Raw genomic sequence first — 14,683 nt, forward strand, 5'->3', positions numbered from 1 at the left:
TTATGTTTAGGAGCCGCCCTAGTTGGGCTCTCAAGGGGGTGTTCCTACATGCGATCGAGACCCGTGTCGTGGTTCAGCTGTGGCCGTGCATGCAGGTGACTTGTTTGACATCGGTTTGGCAGGTGCCGAGGGAGGAGTCGTGCAGGGTGATGGAGGGCGGCGCTGTCAGCAGGTGAGTTGGTGTGTGGTGTAGCTAGAGGGAAGATGTGGCTGTTGGCTCTACGAGCCCATTGTGGTAATTTTTCTTTGGGCGCATGCGAGGAGCCGAGCGGGATCTGGGCACCGGAGGGGAATCGCACAGGGTGAGCGGTGACGGGTGGGCTGAAGCGTAGCGATTCGTCCTGAGGTGCCGCGTTGCAGGTGGTTGTGAGCAATGTGCGTTTGGCTCTTGCAGGTGGTGGGCGAGCCTCAAGGTGGCGACCGTATCTGCTGGAGGCCAGGCAGGTGAGCTGTCGAGGGAAAGGTGCGTGTCTGAGATGGGGGCGGTTGGTGCGGGTGTCCTGAGAGTCCCGCAGCACCTGAGCGGGTCCTTTTTTGCTTGGGTTCTTGCAGGTGCCGCCCGCAGGCTTCGGAGGGGAGACGCCGCGTGCCGACGAGAGGTCCGAGAGGTGAGGGGGTTGAAGGCCAGGCTGCTGTTTGAGAGCAAGGTGTCGTACGGCCACTCAATTGAAGTGTTTGTCTCTGGTTCTGCAGGTTGTGCGCCGGCTGCCTTTGGGCCTGGATGCGCATTTGAGGTGAGCTGGGTCGCAGAGGGGAGGGGCGCGGGGCTGGTGTGGTTCGTTCTTCCTTTTTTGGCAGAGCGACGGTAACTTTGTGTGTCCTGTGGTATCTCTAGGGGCCGCAGGGGATGGCGTTCGTCCTCGTCCGGAATGGGCACGGAGCAGCCGGGTGCACGTGAGGTGGGGGACGTTGCGGGGGAGGTCCTTGTTGAGTGATGGGATGCTGACTGCCAGGGCGGTGTGTGTATTTTTGTTGTTTTTGTTTAGATGATGAAAAGGCACCTGGGACTTGGAGGACCGATGCAGTGGGCTGCCTGTGCGCTTGTTCTTCTGAAGGACGGGTGGACCGGGACTCTGGGCCCCTTGAAAGCTAAGTTGAGGCAACGGTGCTGAGGAAGGGGTTGCGGGAGGGAGGGGTTTTAAGGATGGCGCAGCGGAGCGGGCTGTCCAGGAAGCGGTCCCCTTTGGGAGCAGGGAAAAGGAGCAGGTTCCTCTTCAACGTGACGGGAACGTGTGGCGGGCAGGGCGGTTCCAGGCTGTGTGCGTTATTGTGCAGTGTGTGTGTTTTGTGTTGGGTGTCTCCGACCTTCCTCGGGTCTCGGTTGCTCTCTTTGTTCTTTAGGAGCCGGGCAGGTGCCTCGGCAGCGTTGGTAGGGCCCGGCGAGGCCCTAGTCGTGGGCTCGGCGCCCATCGGGCGCTTCTTTTTTGGCGTCGCAAGCTTCAGGCGTGGATCGTTTTGGCGTCTTGGACGGTCGTCTTGGGCGGCGTCGTTCCCGGCTGCGTGAGCGGCGCCGCTCTGTGGCTGTGAGTTTTTTGGGGACTGGCGTTTCTTCCTTGCATCCGTAGGCGGTTAGGTCTTGAAGCTGGGCTGGTTGCGCGTCTGTCGTCTCGGTGGCGAGAGGAAGCTCTTGTCCCGGGCCACGAAGCTGTTGGCGTTCTCTGGTGTTGCCGTAGGGCCTGCCGACGTCACCGTCGGGGTCCCATCTGGGTGTCGTCGTTCTCTCCGAGAGCTGCCTCTCATCCTTCAGGGTGCATTGCCTGTAGCGTTCTGTGTAGCGTTGTTCTGTGTGTGTCTTGGAGCCGCCCTGCCCGGGGATGGAGAGTCAGGGCAAGGTGGGTGGTGCTGGCATCTAGGGATGCGCCCAGGCTTTGAGCGGGGAGGAGTTTTGCAGCCGTCTTGGATCAAGTGGCTGTTGTCGGTGGGTGAGGGAAGTAAATCCTGTTGGGTTTTGTGGGCTGGGCCCCCAGGGAACAACCGTAGGTGTCTGGGAGAGGGAGCTGGAGTCTGAGCTGAGCAGGTAGCATGTCAAGGGTGTTGTGGCTTGTCTGTGTGCTGGGCTTAATGTTTGATGTATTGTGCTTATGTTTAGGAGCCGCCCTAGTTGGGCTCTCAAGGGGGTGTTCCTACATGCGATCGAGACCCGTGTCATGGTTCAGCTGTGGCCGTGCATGCAGGTGACTTGTTTGACATCGGTTTGGCAGGTGCCGAGGGAGGAGTCGTGCAGGGTGATGGAGGGCGGCGCTGTCAGCAGGTGAGTTGGTGTGTGGTGTAGCTAGAGGGAAGGTGTGGCTGTTGGCTCTACGAGCCCATTGTGGTAATTTTTCTTTGGGCGCATGCGAGGAGCCGAGCGGGATCTGGGCACCGGAGGGGAATCGCACAGGGTGAGCGGTGACGGGTGGGCTGAAGCGTAGCGATTCGTCCTGAGGTGCCGCGTTGCAGGTGGTTGTGAGCATCGCGCGTTTGGCTCTTGCAGGTGGTGGGCGAGCCTCAAGGTGGCGACCGTATCTGCTGGAGGCCAGGCAGGTGAGCTGTCGAGGGAAAGGTGCGTGTCTGAGATGGGGGCGGTTGGTGCGGGTGTCCTGAGAGTCCCGCAGCACCTGAGCGGGTCCTTTTTTGCTTGGGTTCTTGCAGGTGCCGCCCGCAGGCTTCGGAGGGGAGACGCCGCGTGCCGACGAGAGGTCCGAGAGGTGAGGGGGTTGAAGGCCAGGCTGCTGTTTGAGAGCAAGGTGTCATACGGCCACCCAATTGAAGCGTTTGTCTCTGGTTCTGCAGGTTGTGCGCCGGCTGCCTTTGGGCCTGGATGCGCGTTTGAGGTGAGCTGGGTCGCAGAGGGGAGGGGCGCGGGGCTGGTGTGGTTCGTTCTTCCTTTTTTGGCAGAGCGACGGTAACTTTGTGTGTCCTGTGGTATCTCTAGGGGCCGCAGGGGATGGCGTTCGTCCTCGTCCGGAATGGGCACGGATCAGCCGGGTGCACGTGAGGTGGGGGACGTTGCGGGGTAGGTCCTTGTTGAGTGGTGGGATGCTGACTGACGGGGCGGTGTGTGTATTTTTGTTGTTTTTGTTTAGATGATGAAAAGGCACCTGGGACTTGGAGGACCGATGCAGTGGGCTGCCTGTGTGCTTGTTCTTCTGAAGGATGGGTGGACCGGGACTCTGGGCCCCTTGAAAGCTAAGTTGAGGCAACGGTGCTGAGGAAGGGGTTGTGGGAGGGAGGGGTTTTAAAGATGGCGCAGCGGAGCGGGCTGTCTGGGAAGCGGTCCCCTTTGGGAGCAGGGAAAAGGAGCAGGTTCCTCTTCAACGTGACGGGAACGTGTGCCGGGCAGGGGGGTTCCAGGCTGTGTGCGTTATTGTGCAGTGTGTGTGTTTTGTGTGGGGTGTCTCCGACCTTCCTCGGGTCTCGGTTGCTCTCTTTGTTCTTTAGGAGCCGGGCAGGTGCCTCGGCAGCGTTGGTAGGGCCCGGCGAGGCCCTAGTCGTGGGCTCGGCGCCCATCGGGCGCTTCTCTTTTGGCGTCGCAAGCTTCAGGCGTGGATCGTTTTGGCGTCTCGGACGGTCGTCTTGGGCGGCGTCGTTCCCGGCTGCGTGAGCGGCGCCGCTCTGTGGCTGTGAGTTTTTTGGGGAGTGGCGTTTCTTCCTTGCATCCGTAGGCGGTTAGGTCTTGAAGCTGGGCTGGTTGCGCGTCTGTCGTCTCGGTGGCGAGAGGAAGCTCTTGTCCCAGGCCACGAAGCTGTTGGCGTTCTCTGGTGTTGCCGTAGGGCCTGCCGACGTCACCGTCGGGGTCCCGCAGGCGGTCTTGCCGGACGGGGGTTTCCGTCTGGGTGTCGTCGTTTTCTCCGAGAGCTGCCTCTCATCCTTCGGGGTGCATTGCCTGTAGCGTTCTGTGTAGCGTTGTTCTGTGTTTGTCTTGGAGCCGCCCTGCCCGGGGATGGAGAGTCAGGGCAAGGTGGGTGGTGCTGGCATCTAGGGATGCGCCCAGGCTTTGAGCGGGGAGGAGTTTTGCAGCCGTCTTGGATCAAGTGGCTGTTGTCGGTGGGTGAGGGAAGTAAATCCTGTTGGGGTTTGTGGGCTGGGCCCCCAGGGAACAACCGTAGGTGTCTGGGAGAGGGAGCTGGAGTCTTAGCTGAGCAGGTAGCATGTCAAGGGTGTTGTGGCTTGTCTGTGTGCTGGGCTTAATGTTTGATGTATTGTGCTTATGTTTAGGAGCCGCCCTAGTTGGGCTCTCAAGGGGGTGTTCCTACATGCGATCGAGACCCGTGTCGTGGTTCAGCTGTGGCCGTGCATGCAGGTGACTTGTTTGACATCGGTTTGGCAGGTGCCGAGGGAGGAGTCGTGCAGGGTGATGGAGGGCGGCGCTGTCAGCAGGTGAGTTGGTGTGTGGTGTAGCTAGAGGGAAGATGTGGCTGTTGGCTCTACGAGCCCATTGTGGTAATTTTTCTTTGGGCGCATGCGAGGAGCCGAGCGGGATCTGGGCACCGGAGGGGAATCGCACAGGGTGAGCGGTGACGGGTGGGCTGAAGCGTAGCGATTCGTCCTGAGGTGCCGCGTTGCAGGTGGTTGTGAGCAACGTGCGTTTGGCTCTTGCAGGTGGTGGGCGAGCCTCAAGGTGGCGACCGTATCTGCTGGAGGCCAGGCAGGTGAGCTGTCGAGGGAAAGGTGCGTGTCTGAGATGGGGGCGGTTGGTGCGGGTGTCCTGAGAGTCCCGCAGCACCTGAGCGGGTCCTTTTTTGCTTGGGTTCTTGCAGGTGCCGCCCGCAGGCTTCGGAGGGGAGACGCCGCGTGCCGACGAGAGGTCCGAGAGGTGAGGGGGTTGTAGGCCAGGCTGCTGTTTGAGAGCAAGGTGTCGTACGGCCACTCAATTGAAGCGTTTGTCTCTGGTTCTGCAGGTTGTGCGCCGGCTGCCTTTGGGCCTGGATGCGCGTTTGAGGTGAGCTGGGTCGCAGAGGGGAGGGGCGCGGGGCTGGTGTGGTTCGTTCTTCCTTTTTTGGCAGAGCGACGGTAACTTTGTGTGTCCTGTGGTATCTCTAGGGGCCGCAGGGGATGGCGTTCGTCCTCGTCCGGAATGGGCACGGAGCAGCCGGGTGCACGTGAGGTGGGGGACGTTGCGGGGGAGGTCCTTGTTGAGTGATGGGATGCTGACTGCCAGGGCGGTGTGTGTATTTTTGTTGTTTTTGTTTAGATGATGAAAAGGCACCTGGGACTTGGAGGACCGATGCAGTGGGCTGCCTGTGCGCTTGTTCTTCTGAAGGACGGGTGGACCGGGACTCTGGGCCCCTTGAAAGCTAAGTTGAGGCAACGGTGCTGAGGAAGGGGTTGCGGGAGGGAGGGGTTTTAAGGATGGCGCAGCGGAGCGGGCTGTCCAGGAAGCGGTCCCCTTTGGGAGCAGGGAAAAGGAGCAGGTTCCTCTTCAACGTGACGGGAACGTGTGGCGGGCAGGGCGGTTCCAGGCTGTGTGCGTTATTGTGCAGTGTGTGTGTTTTGTGTTGGGTGTCTCCGACCTTCCTCGGGTCTCGGTTGCTCTCTTTGTTCTTTAGGAGCCGGGCAGGTGCCTCGGCAGCGTTGGTAGGGCCCGGCGAGGCCCTAGTCGTGGGCTCGGCGCCCATCGGGCGCTTCTTTTTTGGCATCGCAAGCTTCAGGCGTGGATCGTTTTGGCGTCTTGGACGGTCGTCTTGGGCGGCGTCGTTCCCGGCTGCGTGAGCGGCGCCGCTCTGTGGCTGTGAGTTTTTTGGGGACTGGCGTTTCTTCCTTGCATCCGTAGGCGGTTAGGTCTTGAAGCTGGGCTGGTTGCGCGTCTGTCGTCTCGGTGGCGAGAGGAAGCTCTTGTCCCGGGCCACGAAGCTGTTGGCGTTCTCTGGTGTTGCCGTAGGGCCTGCCGACGTCACCGTCGGGGTCCCATCTGGGTGTCGTCGTTCTCTCCGAGAGCTGCCTCTCATCCTTCAGGGTGCATTGCCTGTAGCGTTCTGTGTAGCGTTGTTCTGTGTGTGTCTTGGAGCCGCCCTGCCCGGGGATGGAGAGTCAGGGCAAGGTGGGTGGTGCTGGCATCTAGGGATGCGCCCAGGCTTTGAGCGGGGAGGAGTTTTGCAGCCGTCTTGGATCAAGTGGCTGTTGTCGGTGGGTGAGGGAAGTAAATCCTGTTGGGTTTTGTGGGCTGGGCCCCCAGGGAACAACCGTAGGTGTCTGGGAGAGGGAGCTGGAGTCTGAGCTGAGCAGGTAGCATGTCAAGGGTGTTGTGGCTTGTCTGTGTGCTGGGCTTAATGTTTGATGTATTGTGCTTATGTTTAGGAGCCGCCCTAGTTGGGCTCTCAAGGGGGTGTTCCTACATGCGATCGAGACCCGTGTCATGGTTCAGCTGTGGCCGTGCATGCAGGTGACTTGTTTGACATCGGTTTGGCAGGTGCCGAGGGAGGAGTCGTGCAGGGTGATGGAGGGCGGCGCTGTCAGCAGGTGAGTTGGTGTGTGGTGTAGCTAGAGGGAAGATGTGGCTGTTGGCTCTACGAGCCCATTGTGGTAATTTTTCTTTGGGCGCATGCGAGGAGCCGAGCGGGATCTGGGCACCGGAGGGGAATCGCACAGGGTGAGCGGTGACGGGTGGGCTGAAGCGTAGCGATTCGTCCTGAGGTGCCGCGTTGCAGGTGGTTGTGAGCAATGTGCGTTTGGCTCTTGCAGGTGGTGGGCGAGCCTCAAGGTGGCGACCGTATCTGCTGGAGGCCAGGCAGGTGAGCTGTCGAGGGAAAGGTGCGTGTCTGAGATGGGGGCGGTTGGTGCGGGTGTCCTGAGAGTCCCGCAGCACCTGAGCGGGTCCTTTTTTGCTTGGGTTCTTGCAGGTGCCGCCCGCAGGCTTCGGAGGGGAGACGCCGCGTGCCGACGAGAGGTCCGAGAGGTGAGGGGGTTGAAGGCCAGGCTCCTGTTTGAGAGCAAGGTGTCTGTCGTACGGCCACTCAATGGAAGCGTTTGTCTCTGGTTCTGCAGGTTGTGCGGCGGCTGCCTTTGGGCCTGGATGCGCGTTTGAGGTGAGCTGGGTCGCAGAGGGGAGGGGCGCGGGGCTGGTGTGGTTCGTTCTTCCTTTTTTGGCAGAGCGACGGTAACTTTGTGTATCCTGTGGTATCTCTAGGGGCCGCAGGGGATGGCGTTCGTCCTCGTCCGGAATGGGCACGGATCAGCCGGGTGAGCGGAGCAGGTGGGTGTGTCTGAGGTAGATGGATGCAGCGGCCTAGGTCTTTGTAGAGTGATGGGATGCTGACTGACAGGGCTGCTGTGTGGGGCTTGTGATTGTTTTTATTTTTCAGATGACAAAGAGGCAGCTGGTGACTGGAGGAGTGACGTGTGCTTGTCCTTCAGAAGGAAGGGAAGAGGGAGACTCTGGGCCCCTTGAAAGCTAAGTTGAGGCAATGGTGCTGGGGAAGGGGTTGGGGGAGCGAGGGGGGCACGGTTGGCTGTGGCAGGAAGGGGTTTTAAAGAGAGCGTAGGGGAGAGGGTTGTCCAGGAAGCGGTCCCCTTTGAGAAGGGGAATGGAGCGGGTTCCTCTAAATATGACGGCAGCGTGCCCCGGGCAGGGCGGTTCCAGGCTGTGCGTGTCGTTGTGTAGCGCGTCTGTGTGTTTGGTGTTGGGTGCGTTTGACCTTCCTCGGGTCTCGGTTGTCCTTTGTTCCGTAGGATCGAGGCGGGTGCCTCGGCAGCGGTACTAGGGCCCGGCGAGGCCCTAGTCGTGGGCACGGCGCCCATCGGGCGCTTCTCTTTTGGCGTCGCAAGCTTCCGGCGTGGATCGTTTTGGCGTCTCGGGTGGTTCTGGCCGGTGGTCTTGTGCCGGGCCGTTCCCGGCCGCATGAGCGGCTCTGTTAGCTAGCTGTCGCTTTTAGGGACTGGCACTTCTTCCTTGCGTCTTCAGGGGCTGAGGTCTTGAAGGCGGGCTGCTTGCTTGCGCATCCATCTCTTCAGTTTTGAGAGGAAGCGCTTGTCCCGCCCACGAAGGTGTCGTCGTTTTCTGGCGTGGCGCTAGGAGCACGCTAGGGTTCTGCGCGTGCTCTTCCCGGATGGAGGTTTTCTGTACGTGCGTCGTCGGTCTCGCCGAGTGACTCGGCTTGTTTTTTGAGGCGTGTTGTTGTTGGCGTTCTGTGTAGGGTTTGTCTGTGGTTGTGGTGTCTTGGCTTGGAGCCGCCCTGCCCGGGGGTGTCGAGTCAGGGCAAGGTGGCAAAGGAGCGATGAGAGGCTATGGCTTATGTGTCAAAGTGCCTTGCTTCTTTGGGGGAAAAGATGTGTGGCCCTTTTAGATCGAGCGGCCGTTGTCTGTGGGTGAGAAAAAGAATTCCCACGGTGTATTGTGGCCTTCCCGGGGATGACGGTAGCTGTCTGGGAGAGGGAGCTCCTGCTTCAGCGGAGCAGAGAGCATCTCAGGGGCGTTCCGGCTTGGATGTGGGTCGGGCGTAATGCTTGGTTTACGGTGTTTAGATGGCAGAGCAGGCCTAGCTGGGCTCTCGATGGGCTTGCTACCTGGGAACAAGGCCTGTGGAATGGCTAAGCTATTGCTGTTCATTGAGGGGACTTGTTTGATATTTTTGCAGATGCTGAGGGAGGAGTCGTGCAGGGCGACGGAGGAGGGCCGAGGATAGCGCTGTAAGCAGGTGAGTTGGTGCGTGGTGTATGTAGAAGGAAGTGGTGACTGATGGCTCTGTGAGTGCAACATGGCAATAATATTTGAGGGTGCATGTGGTGGGCCAAGCGGGATCCGGGCACCGGAGGGGAACTGCACGGGGTGAGCAATGTTAGGTGCGCTGAAGTAGCGATGTGTCTCTTTGGGGCTTTGCAGTTAGTCATGAATAACCCCTGTTTGGGTCTTGCAGGTGGTGGTCAAGCTTGAACGTGGCAGTTGGATCTGATGGCGTCCAGGTAGGTGAGCTGGTGAGGAAAAGGTGCGAGTCTTAGACGGGGATTGGTGCGGGTAGCTTGACAGTTCTGCAGCTTCTCAGCAGGTGCCTTTCTGCTTGGATTTTTGCAGGTGCCGCAATCGGCCATCAGAGGGGAGAGGACGCACGGCGACGAGAGGTCCGAGAAGGTGAGGCGATTGCGGTCAGGGCGGCGGTTCCGTACCAAGGTGTTGTGTGGCAAGCGGGTTGAAACATTTCTGTTTGGTTTTTTAGATTGTGTGCGGCTGCCCTTGGGACTGGATGTGCGTTTGAGGTGAGCTGGGTCGTAGGGAGGAGGGGCGTGGGGCTGGGGAGATCTTCCTTTGGAAGTGCAGTGGTAACATGATCTCCCGGTATCCCTAGGGGCCAGAAGGGAGGACAATAGTGTGAGTCGGGCAGGGCCACAGAGCAAGTGAGCGGAGCAGGTGGGCGCATCTGAGGTAGACGGATGCAGCGGCCTAGGTCTTTGTAGAGTGATGGGATGCTGACTGACAGGGCTGTTGTGTGGGGCTTGTGATTGTTTTTATTTTTCAGATGACAAAGAGGCAGCTGGTGACTGGAGGAGTGACGTGTGCTTGTCCTTCAGAAGGAAGGGAAGAGGGAGACTCTGGGCCCCTCGAAAGCTAAGTTGAGGCAACGGTGCTGGGGAAGGGGTTGGGGGAGCGAGGGGGGCACGGTTGGCTGTGGCAGGAAGGGGTTTTAAAGAGAGCGTAGGGGAGAGGGTTGTCTAGGAAGCGGTCCCCTTTGAGAAGGGGAATGGAGCGCGTTCCTCTGAAATATGACGGCAGCGTGCCCCGGGCAGGGCGGTTCCAGGCTGTGCGTGTCGTTGTGTAGCGCGTCTGTGTGTTTGGTGTTGGGTGCGTTTGACCTTCCTCGGGTCTCGGTCGTTCTTTGTTCCGTAGGATCGAGGCGGGTGCCTCGGCAGCGTTACTAGGGCCTGGCGAGGCCCTAGTCGTGGGCACGGCGCCCATCGGGCGCTTCTCTTTTGGCGTCGCAAGCTTCCGGCGTGGATCGTTTTGGCGTCTTGGGTGGTTCTGGCCGGTGGTCTTGTGCCGGGCCGTTCCCGGCCGCGTGAGTGGCTCTGTTAGCTAGCTGTCGCTTTTAGGGACTGGCACTTCTTCCTTGCGTCTTCAGGGGCTGAGGTCTTGAAGGCGGGCTGCTTGCGCATCCATCTCATCAGTTTTGAGAGGAAGCGCTTGTCCCGCCCACGAAGGTGTCGTCGTTTTCTGGCGTGGCGCTAGGAGCACGCTAGGGTTCTGCGCGTGCTCTTCCCGGATGGAGGTTTTCTGTACGTGCGTCGTCGGTGTCGCCGAGTGACTCGGCTTGTTTTTTGAGGCGTGTTGTTGTTGGCGTTCCGCGTAGGGTTCGTCTGTGGTTGTGGTGTCTTGGCTTGGAGCCGCCCTGCCCGGGGGTGTCGAGTCAGGGCAAGGTGGCAAAGGAGCGTTTGAGGTGAATTGGGTTGCAGAGAAGAGGGGTGCGCAGCTGGTGATTTTTTTTAGGAACTGCAATGGCAACTCTATGTGCTTTTATCTCTAGGGGCCGCAAAGGATGATGACCGTCCAAGTCCAGCACGGGTAAGGAGCAGGTGAGAGGAGAAGCCAGGTGCACGTGAGGTGGGGGATGTTGTGGGGTATGTCCTTGTGGAGCGATGTGGTGGTGACAACGCTATCGAGTGTGGATTGTTGGGGGGTTTTTTTTAGGTGAAGGCATATACGTTCCTCCCTTTGGTAACCATCATCTTTGGGTGCCTGCACGGTACTAAATTTCCTCCGACACTTGTACGGTTGAATGCACGTACTGTTGTATCGGTGTATGTATACGCCTGCACACATTCCTCCAGCTCTTGTTTGTTGGAACATATCTATGTAGTTTCTATCGTGCAGTTCTTTATCGTTGTGTATCTGTATAGCTGTCCTGTGTGACTCGTGTGGCTGAGTGTGTGTACCTAGGCACTTACCTCCGCTGTCTTGTACGGTTGCACATATGTAGTGCTTGTTGTACCCTGTTTGCCTGTTGTAGTCGAGCGAACGTCCATAGTTAATCTACCACTGCGGCGTGGCGGAAGTATCCGCCCGTGTACATCACTGCTGCGTGTGATCGATTAGAGCTGGTGTGGTATCATCGGATGTACATTGACGCATCCTTGCGTAGTGAGGTTGAGTGAATGCAGAAGTCAATATTGGCTGCCTGTGTTCTATGGGTGAATGTAGTTTGAAATAAACCAGGGACACGGGTAGTGACATATATTTTGTATAAACCGTCTTTGATAATGTTGTGCAGTGTGGGGTGTTCACGGTGTTTTGAGGGTTGGGTTTGGTGGTGGTAGCTAACAGCAAGCTTTTTCCACAGGATTAAAAAAAAAATTAGAATAAAAAAACCCCAGCTGGGGGATTTTTTTTTTTCTCCCCCAGCTGGGGTTTTTTTTCCCCGGTCCCGGCCGCTCTGCGAGGCGATGTTCATCGCCAACGTTTGGGCGGAGGTCAGGCTCTGGGACGGGGTTTTGGCAGGCAGGGCAATTTTTTGAGGCGCCTGGGAGCGGAGTTCCCAGGGAGCGCCGGAGGAGCAGGGTGACAGGTGGTGGACCGGCTTGGTGGAGAGGAAGGAGCGATAGACACGGCGGGCGGATGAGCGGTCCGTTGGAAGCCTTTCTGAGGTTGCCGGGTTGAATGCGTGCTTCGGTAGGGTCGTGAGGCTTGGCGGTATGGGGTTTTTGCAGGCAGGGCCCTTTTTTGAGGCTGTGGGTTGTGTGGGTGAACGTAGGTATGGGACTATGTGCGTCCCTGGTATGTTGCAGTGCTTTGCATCTACCTCCTTTGATAACGTTGTGCGGCGTGGGGTGTTCACGGTGTTTTGAGGGTTGGGTTTGGTGGTGGTAGCTAACAGCAAGCTTTTTCCACAGGATTAAAAAAAAAATTAGAATAAAAAAACCCCAGCTGGGGGATTTTTTTTTTTCTCCCCCGGCTGGGGTTTTTTTTCCCCGGTCCCGGCCGCTCTGCGAGGCGACGTTCATCGCCAACGTTTGGGCGGAGGTCAGGCTCTGGGACGGGGTTTTGGCAGGCAGGGCAATTTTTTGAGGCGCCTGGGAGCGGAGTTCCCAGGGAGCGCCGGAGGAGCAGGGTGACAGGTGGCGGAGCGCCTTGGCGGAGAGGAAGGAGCGATAGACACGGCGGGCGGATGAGCGGTCCGTTGGAAACCTTTGTGAGGTTGCCGGGTTGAATGTGTGTGTCAGTACAGGTCTGATGTTTGGTGGTGTGGGGTGTTGTTGGAGGTGTTCTTGTTGGGCTGAGATGCAGTCTTTGAAGAGGCTTAGAGATGGGGGATTTCTGAATCTGGGTTTTGTCTTCCATGGCCGGTGTTGGTTTCCCGAAGCGTTTATAGGCATTCTACAGCCAGTGTGTCAGGCAATGTGTAATAGGCACGTTTGGGCGGCTGTCCCGCTAGGCATAGGGTTTTGTGTGCTGTCTGGGTATACGGCATTGAAGGGGTGATGTTGGGATGTACGAGACGATAGGTCTGGCTTGGTGTGGATGAAATCGCATACGGTGGGTTTCGGGTACGGGGAGTTGGAGTAGGCGGCCATCGTTTAGGCGGGGCAGCCTGAGAACGATGCGAGTTTACGGTCATTGTGTACGCCTAGGGCGTAGGGAAGTACCTTTGGTGCGGTTAGCGTATGTTACAAGGATGCTGGTTTGTCTGTCATAGGGGCGTTGAAGTCTAAGGTCCGCAGAGATGCGAGGAGGCATGCTGTCAGACAATCGGTAGTACGCATCACGGAGCCAGTGTGGATTGGTAGAGGAGAAGTTATATTAGCAGAGCAGTAAGCGGACTACATAAGGAGAGCGAGCTTTGTGCCTAAGGAAACAGGGTCTGAGGCTCAGTTGGTAAGCGCTTGCTAGGACCCTAAAGGCGTTACAGTTCTAGTATAATTAGAGGACTATTGAGTAAGAGGCGACCCAATTAGTAGGGATGTGAAGTATCAGACCTAGGGAGGTAAAGTTATCCTTGCAGGGGAAGTGAATTACGGCAACGAGAGGAGACGGGTACCGCTCAGTAGACGAATGAACGGTAGAAATGGATTTATCTGGGGGAAAAAGGGGTTTAAGCGTAGGAGATGTTGTCCAGTACGGTGATCGTATCAGTAACAGCAAATAACTGCACGGGCCTAAGTGCTACCGCTCGGCCTCGGAGCAAGGACGAGATCAAAGTGTGCATGTAGAGATGTGTACGAGCACGTAGAGGTGTTGCCGCGAAGCTAGGTAAGGAATGACTCGACGCATAAGGGTAACGACGAAGCCGGTATCGGAGGGAGAGGAGCGAGGCCGGTCGAGTAAACGTAGTTGCATGAGGAGCAAAAGACACGTTGCGGTAGTAGGTATCATAAGTTGTGGAAACACATATGTTGTTTACATGCAGTGAGGGTGGTTAGGTGTGGGGAGTCAGGGTACTTTGTTACCGTATCCTTAGAACGGGAAAACCTCAATGGGGCATAGTAACGGAAACGAAGGCCGTTAGGAGTCGTGCACATCACGCCTCTGTTACATTGCAGGTGGAGCGGTCCTAGAGCAATGCGACGGGTGGAAAAGCACGCTTTATGTCTGGTGTTTCTCAAAACCAGAGGCATAATAAAGGAGCATTACTCATACAATAATAAATTAAATGAAAACACGTGTCTCACTGTTTTATTCAGGCCTCCTGTGTGTTATTTGTGGGCGGGGTGTAATTTCCAGTGGGTGGGATTTAATGACAGGGCTCTGTGTAGCCCTTAAACTCTATGGGAGGTAATTAAAGGAAAAAAAGCAGCAGTAGGGAATGGCTTTTGGCTCTTTGAGTAAAATAAAAAACTTAAATGTTATAATTGAAAATAAAAAAATTTACTCCCAGAGCCAAAAGCCATTCCCTACTGCTGCACCACTCTTATTATTTTTAGTGTTTTTTTTTTTCCTTGTTGTCAGTAATACCAAATAAAAAAACTAATCCACCATGACCTAAAACACACACAAACACCTGACACAACAGTCAACAACAAAAAAAACAAAAACAAACATACAAACACAAAAACACACACTACAAACACAACAAATGAAAGAAAAAAAACTACACAAAAAAAACCATTCAGGAACCCAAACCACAACACAAAACCTAAAATGAACCTCCACCCAAGACAATCACTAGCCACCTGCAACAACGACGTAGACCACAACAATCACCAATACACACCCCTGACAAATAACACCCCCTACCGGAACTCTACCAGACACACACATAGGCACTGAACACACAACCAGAAATAACCACACAGACCCAATTATCTGTTCCACAAGACACCAGAAGTACCCAGCATAACACAGGAACCACAACACACTCTACCACAAAGACACAGACCCCAGAAACTAATTACAACACACAAAATTACCAACACCCCAACCAACCAATCACTACAACACAGACAACCTAAAACCTCAATACAGGATTATACCTTAAAACCATAATTGCACACAACACAGAGCAGTTACGAGTCACCATTTCAGCTTCCAGGGTTAACAGCCATGGGTCATCACAGTTAGGCGTCATTGGGGTGCTGGCCTCAGCATAACAGTTACTAGGGTTTAGCGGTTATTACAGTGGGGTTTCAGGGTTCAGGTTCAGGTTAGGGCTGTTACGGCCATTATGGCCGCCAGGGCCGGGTTTAGGGTTTAGGGTTTAGGGTTTAGGATTTTAGGGTTTAGGGTTTAGGATTTTAGGGTTTAGGGTTTAGGGTTTAGGGTTTAGGGTTTAGGGGTTAGGGGTTA

General features: G+C 56.8%; 2 long non-coding RNA genes across 3 annotated transcripts; both read left to right on the plus strand.

The window, feature by feature from the left end:
- Positions 1-548: 548 nt before the first annotated feature.
- On the plus strand, positions 549-910 carry LOC135313310 (uncharacterized). Its single transcript, XR_010372925.1, has 3 exons — positions 549-608; positions 694-734; positions 836-910. It is a non-coding gene; the product is annotated as an uncharacterized LOC135313310 (long non-coding RNA).
- Positions 911-4,735: 3,825 nt separating this feature from the next.
- On the plus strand, positions 4,736-8,615 carry LOC135313311 (uncharacterized). Of its 2 annotated transcripts, XR_010372927.1 has the most exons (5): positions 4,736-4,795; positions 4,881-4,921; positions 5,023-5,086; positions 7,281-7,373; positions 8,553-8,615. It is a non-coding gene; the product is annotated as an uncharacterized LOC135313311 (long non-coding RNA). The 2 variants fall into 2 exon arrangements; XR_010372926.1 differs by lacking the exon at positions 8,553-8,615 and having other exon boundaries at positions 7,281-7,387.
- Positions 8,616-14,683: the final 6,068 nt, after the last annotated feature.

This window comes from Phalacrocorax carbo, chromosome 4, assembly GCF_963921805.1.
Source record: "Phalacrocorax carbo chromosome 4, bPhaCar2.1, whole genome shotgun sequence".
Classification (NCBI taxonomy): domain Eukaryota; kingdom Metazoa; phylum Chordata; class Aves; order Suliformes; family Phalacrocoracidae; genus Phalacrocorax; species Phalacrocorax carbo.